At 47.2% G+C, this 5,991-nt stretch overlaps 1 protein-coding gene across 1 annotated transcript in view; it reads right to left on the bottom strand.

Moving 5' to 3' along the window:
- Nucleotides 1-5,983, bottom strand: part of P3H2 (prolyl 3-hydroxylase 2) — a 62,176-nt gene extending 56,193 nt beyond the window's left edge. The window contains exon 1 of the mRNA XM_005418959.2: nt 5,837-5,983. The gene's annotated coding sequence lies outside the window, so the exon portion shown is untranslated. The remainder of the gene's footprint in view (nt 1-5,836) is intronic.
- Between the last annotated feature and the right edge of the window lie 8 nt (nt 5,984-5,991).

Raw genomic sequence — 5,991 nt, 5'->3', positions numbered from 1 at the left:
TAAATAATTTTAACTTTCTGAGCACTAACATTTACCCTCTGCCGAGGAGTAGGAATGCTTTCTCAGAAAATCTAAATAAAGAGATGTTCCAAGAGATTAAGTCTCAGATCTGTTTATTTATCCAGTATCTGAGTAATACCAATTCTCAAGATTGAAGATAAATAAACACCACTAATAGTAAAAATCCAAATAATAATGATTATGCGACAGTTTTACTATAGGTCTTCATCTGAGATGTCACATAAATCCTGCAAGAACAAGATCAACGGCACAGGCAGACTTTGCAGGACAGGTGGTGCCTCTGGTGAGGAACAGCTGCTCCCCCAAAGACTTTAAAGTAAGAAGTTTTACACATTATTCTGTGTCAGTGCCCATGAGATGCTGCACATGAAACCACACTTCCCCAAAGGCTGTGGCTCACCCCAGGACAGGACCCCATTACCAGCTTAGGTCCATGCAGCATTGTGGCACGAAGGAAAACTGAGCAAAACCTTCATGGAAAACAGCAGTCCTTGAGTGAAACAAACCAAATTCCCTAAGCAACCACATTGGTGTGAATCCAGAATTACTCCATAGCCCCCAGGTAGGTGATCCACATACCTGCCACAGAGACAGAAGTCTCTGGCCCTGTGAAATACACAGAGGTGGGCAGCAAGTAGTTTCTCGAGGTGGAAAGGATTTGGTTGAAGTGTCTCAACAACCACTACCCTGAGGGTTGGTACACTCAGCCACCCAAGTGTGGCTGGTGGAGAGATCACACAAGCACTGGCAGAGGACAGAACAACCAGACTGGGAGGTTAAAGGCCAAGGTTTACATACACAACTCTCCTCCCTTGGGTCTGGATTGTCATAAATAGGGAGTTTTCAAAGGCAGAACTGGAGTCAGGAATAATCTGTATCACAAGTGTTTCTGAAGTTTGGCCTCACACTTGTCTCTTTTGTTTCTCTCCTGTGGTCTTTTATCAAGTGGTTATTGTGCCTGCTGCATTTCAGACATCTTGGTGGTTGGGTGGGCAGGACAGCCCAGTGTGACCCAAGAACACGTTCCCAGTGCTGCCTCCAGCACTGCCCCATCTGCTGCACTGTGGAAAACCCAGCATTGAAGATAAAAGTGGAAGCTCTCCCCAAACAAGACCTTGTTTTTTTAAAAAAAGAAACAGCCTTAAAGAACAAATAAACAGTCTCTCCTACAACACAGAAAACCGAAACATTATTGTTTTGTGCTTGCAACACATGAAGTCATGATGGTAACAGAACTGAAAAACATCTCAGACATGGTAAGGGGGAGCTCAAGCCAAAGACAGGATAAGCCAGACACAGTCAGGCTCTTGCCCCTTTTGCTCCACCTACAATCTGGCATTACTAAGAGAGAAGCAATGTCCAACATGCTGGAGACTTGTTTTATTTATTGTTTTAAACCCAAGCACAGGCTAAAAAGCTTTTCATCATCTCGATCCAAGGCTGGTGGTTACAGACTACGTACATACAATTCCTGCCATGCTTCACCAATGTGCAACAGGGCATTCAGCAAAGTGGGGAGACAAGAACACTGCAGCTCAGGATTTACAAACTGGGAGGAAGTGCTCAGCAACAGCACACCAATATCCACAGAAAACTAAAACAGGCTATAGCATCAACCCAGCAAGCAGGCCAGGGAATGCTGTGGCTGCCAACAGGACGAGACAAAGGAAAGAGACCTCAAGGGGAGGGTCAGTAAGGTAGAAGAGAAACAAGATTTGGTTTTGCAGTTGACACGGTGATCAACTTTTCCAAGTTACTCGTTGTTTTTGGACCAAGCTGACTTGCAGAAGTTAGACTGGGGACTGGAAGTAGTGCTCTGTCACAGGGTTCATGGCAGACCAGCCAGGGCAAGCTCCAACACGGCTCCTGAGTCAGCAGCTCGCAGCAGCAAACACTGCCACAGTGCACATTGTGTACATTTCCTCCTCCACTTACTCTCAGAGCTAGAAAAACTCCAAAAAGCAGGGTTAGGACATCATGGCCTGCAGGCTAGGTTTTTACAGAAACAAGATGACTACAGCAGCAAAGCAAGGAGGACATGACTAATAAAATATTTAAGAGGGCAAAGAGATCGTACCACACCCACCTGCCAAGCCCAGAGGTTATTGCTTTGACAAAGACCAAGCAGCCAGCACAGAGCTGAGACTCACCAGCATTTGGCAAACTGTCCAGCCCATGGGACATGGCAGCAGAAACCCACTGAAGAACCTTTTCACTGTGGCTGGAGAGCCCACTACATGCACTGCATGTTTCCATCTCCTTCTCAACCCAGCCCACCCTAACTGCCTCAAGCAAATGCACCCACTCTATTTCCAAATTACCTGAAAACACCAGCTAGCCTAGGAAAAGGAGGAGTCTTCTACTTAAATACATATTGAGAAGCCACAAAGAAGTCTTGCAAACACACATGGACTTGGGCTGCTTGTTCAGTGCAATCCGTCTACAGTGTGCAGAGTCTGCAGTCAACTTCAGGAGGCTGATCCTGAGCCCAAAGCTGACAGAAACACTTAGCTGAACCCACAAGCTGTCCCATTCCTGCAGTGCACCACAGCCTCCCCTCACATCATGCCAGAGTCACCAGAAACACTCAGATCATGTCTGTGAAATAGAAAAGTGGTCTTCAGAAGACCACTGTTTCTGTTTCAGAAAAGTATGGATAAATGAGGAAGTAATTGATAGGATGATGGGGATGATCACATCAAAGGCTGATAGAACATGTTTTTGTAGAGGGATAGCAGTGGTATTTCACCTACACATATCATCACCTCCCTGCCCCTTTACAGTGCTCTGTGCAGGAATATCTTCAGCATCTGCTCAGAAGCAGGAGCAATGCAGCCCTGTACATCTGCTGCTACAATCCAGTTTTAAAAGTCCCAAAAAAGCAAAAAAAAAAGGAGTAAAAAAAGCCCAAAACTTCCAAATCTAGCACCAGTTTTCCAGCAATTCACTGCAGAGTCTCATTCACATCATTACAACTGGGCCAGGTTGTGCTGGTGCTTGCTCTGCAGTGGAACCAGAGGCAGTGGGAGACCCCAGCCTGTTCCCAGGGCACCAAAGGCAGTGGGGAGCCCTGCCTGCTCCCAGGGCATCTGGGTGGCTCTGCTGCTCCCAAAACAGCAGAGGCACACAGAGTGCTGGCCAATGTTAGGCTGTCCATCTGTCCAGCAGGACTGAAAGCCTTTGCTTTTCCTACCCCACAGGAGTGTTGCAAGGATTAGTTCATGTATATTCAGCACCGCTTTTCAAAGCACTGCACAAGAGCCAAACCCTTCCATTTTTTTTCATCTGTTCCTTGCTCTGTCACTCCCTCCTGATGGGATGTGTTTCTCCCCTCCTGAGAAACAAACAAGCACGAGGTCAGCAAGAGTGGGAGGTGGGAAGCACATTCCAGGCTGCTCCTCTTTTCTCAAAGCACAAATGGCACCAAACCCTGCCATCCTCCCAGGGCTCAGCATCCTGGCCCCGTGATGCAGCCCAGGGAGGAGCTGGACAGGGTACACAGCAGGGTGTTTAGCCTCATCTCTTTGGTTTCAAGAAGCAAAACACGAGGGTGAAGTGGCCACCCCCAGAGCTGTGCAGCCTGTCTGTGCACCCACAGCAAGGCAGGGGGGCTCTGCACAAGCCCCACCTTGAAGCTCCCCTTTTCAGACAGAATGCTGAGCAGCTGTGGCAGCCAAAGTCAACGCAGAGGATGTGGAGCTGATGCATCCCAACCCCCAGGGAACATGCCAAAGCTTTGGCACTCAGCCTTGGCATGAGGGGATGGTTCACATCCAAGTGTACGACAGCAGACCTCGTGTTTGGTGCAAGTGCAGGCAAATCCCATGTGGGGCATTTTCTCCTGTGCACAGACTTGTTGAGCCAGAGCAAAAGGGCAATCCTGGGAGCAGAGCTCAGATACAGGCAGCAGCCAGGTGAGGACATGGGCAAATCACTGCAGGGTGCTGTGAGGGACCAGGCTGGTCAGAGTGCTGCTTACAAAATCCAAGAGAATCAGAAAGGGTTAAAGAAAAAGTTATTAAAAACACAAACAAGCCTAATCAGAGAGTAGCTTCCCTTGGCTCCAATGCCTGATACCTGGACAGCCATACAGATAACAAGAACATCCACTACTCCATCTGAGAGCAGTGAAATCAGTGTTAGCATGAACATAAAATCCCCAGATGTTGCAAAAGCAAATTAAGATGAGTCACACATAAAATAAATTTTAAAAAAGCTGTTTTCAACACATTGCTTTGATAAGCTTAGGATGCCATTAGGAAAATAACTTCAGTCTCAGTAGAAGCATACATGCAAGAACAGCCCATACCCCAAAATTTTCTGTGGTTTTATATATCAATTTTACCGAAGTGGGAGACAAAAACCCTATTATCTAATTTAGAGTAAAGTTCTTCAGTGAGATTGACATCAGTGAGTCTGAAAAAGGCTTTGAAATCAGATTAAGAAATCATTGATTTTTTAGCATGACAAATTTTGCATCACTTCCCACAGATGCTGACACTACATAGAATATCTTTTATAGTAAGGACCATCAGCTGCACTGGCACTGCACACAAGCCAAATTACGGCTCCAGTTCACCCCCAGGATTTCTTTCAGGAACTCTGCATCACATGGCCATTAGAGTTTAAGCCAATGCAGTTCTAGTCCCTGACTTGTAAAACTGACATTAAGGCAATGACAGAAAAGGAAGCATAGAAAAAGCAATGTAGCTATGATTTTCCACTAGGTTTGAGTGCTGATGGTTTTCCTCCTTGATGTTGCTGCATAAGAGCTGCACCACAGGCACCAGCACTGCCTAGCAAAGATGTTTGTTTCTCCACCTAGAAATGGATTTCAGCAGACTCACCCTCCCTGTGCACCACTACGCAGGTCTTCACCTATTAAGTTGCCTATAACAACTAAAAGGTTATGAATGTGCTCAAATAAAGCAGAAATCCACAGGGAGATGTTCCAGAAATGCTTTAAACATTCCGTTTGTCATGAAACGAAATTCCCAGAGTTTTTGTCCTTACTAGTCATGAACAGGAAGACTTACTACAGGTAGCTGGCTTGACAGAGCACAAGTCTTGGATGAATAAGAAAAATACCATTATCATGGTGTGGGTTGCTGGGAGGGTTTTTTTTTTTTTCCCCTCTGGGTTTTTTTCCTTCTTTTTGGCAAGGAAGTTCAAAGAGTAACACCATTTTTCTCAGGTAAGGCAGCAGCTATAAGGCAGAAGTTACTGGGATAAGAGGATGATACTCAGGATGTCAGCGGCTGCTAAACACTGACTGCACACTGTTACTTTCCAGAAATACTGCAAAGTACTTCACATCACATCAGGACAATGACCATCAGGTCCCTGGAACACAGGTTATGTACATTCCAGCTTTCCAGCTTCACCTACAGTCCCAGCTCCAGAAATATGGGATCAGTTCAGGTTGTCTGAAAGGGAAACACCTCTGGCAGAGGGCGTTGCGGGGTTACTGAGGGGTTTTTCTCTGCAAACTGAAGGCAGGCAATTTTCAGAATTATACTGTGTTACATTAAAACAAAAACATCCTTTCCCCAAAGCAAATAGAAAAAACATCCAAAACAGGACAGGTAAAGCACAGGTGAACCAAAGCTGGAGAGAATCTACGTTGCTATCCAGGATTCCATGTCTCAGGAACTGGCCATGACCACTGACCGCACACACCAGAGAGAACGTCGTGCGGACCACACCTGTACGGCTCGGGAGAGCTGGCAGAAGGGGCACACCTGGGATGCTCGGGAGTATGGAAGCGCGGGTAACCCTTTGGAGAGGGCGGTTCGGAGGGCCGGGCGGTGCCTACCTGGATGTAAGCGCGCTGCAGGTAGCTGTAGGGCACCCTGCGCTGGAAGTCGGCGCGCACCTCCTCGGCGGCGCGGTGCCGGGACACGGCGCCCAGGCGCGGCTCCTCGCAGCGCCGCACGCACTCTGCGCGCCGCAGCACCGAGTCGAAGAACC

This window comes from Geospiza fortis, unplaced genomic scaffold (genome assembly GCF_000277835.1).
Source record: "Geospiza fortis unplaced genomic scaffold, GeoFor_1.0 scaffold172, whole genome shotgun sequence".
In the NCBI taxonomy this organism is placed as follows: Eukaryota; Metazoa; Chordata; class Aves; order Passeriformes; family Thraupidae; genus Geospiza; species Geospiza fortis.
Note: the sequence above shows the minus strand (reverse complement) of the source record. Positions and strands in the feature narration are given on the sequence as shown.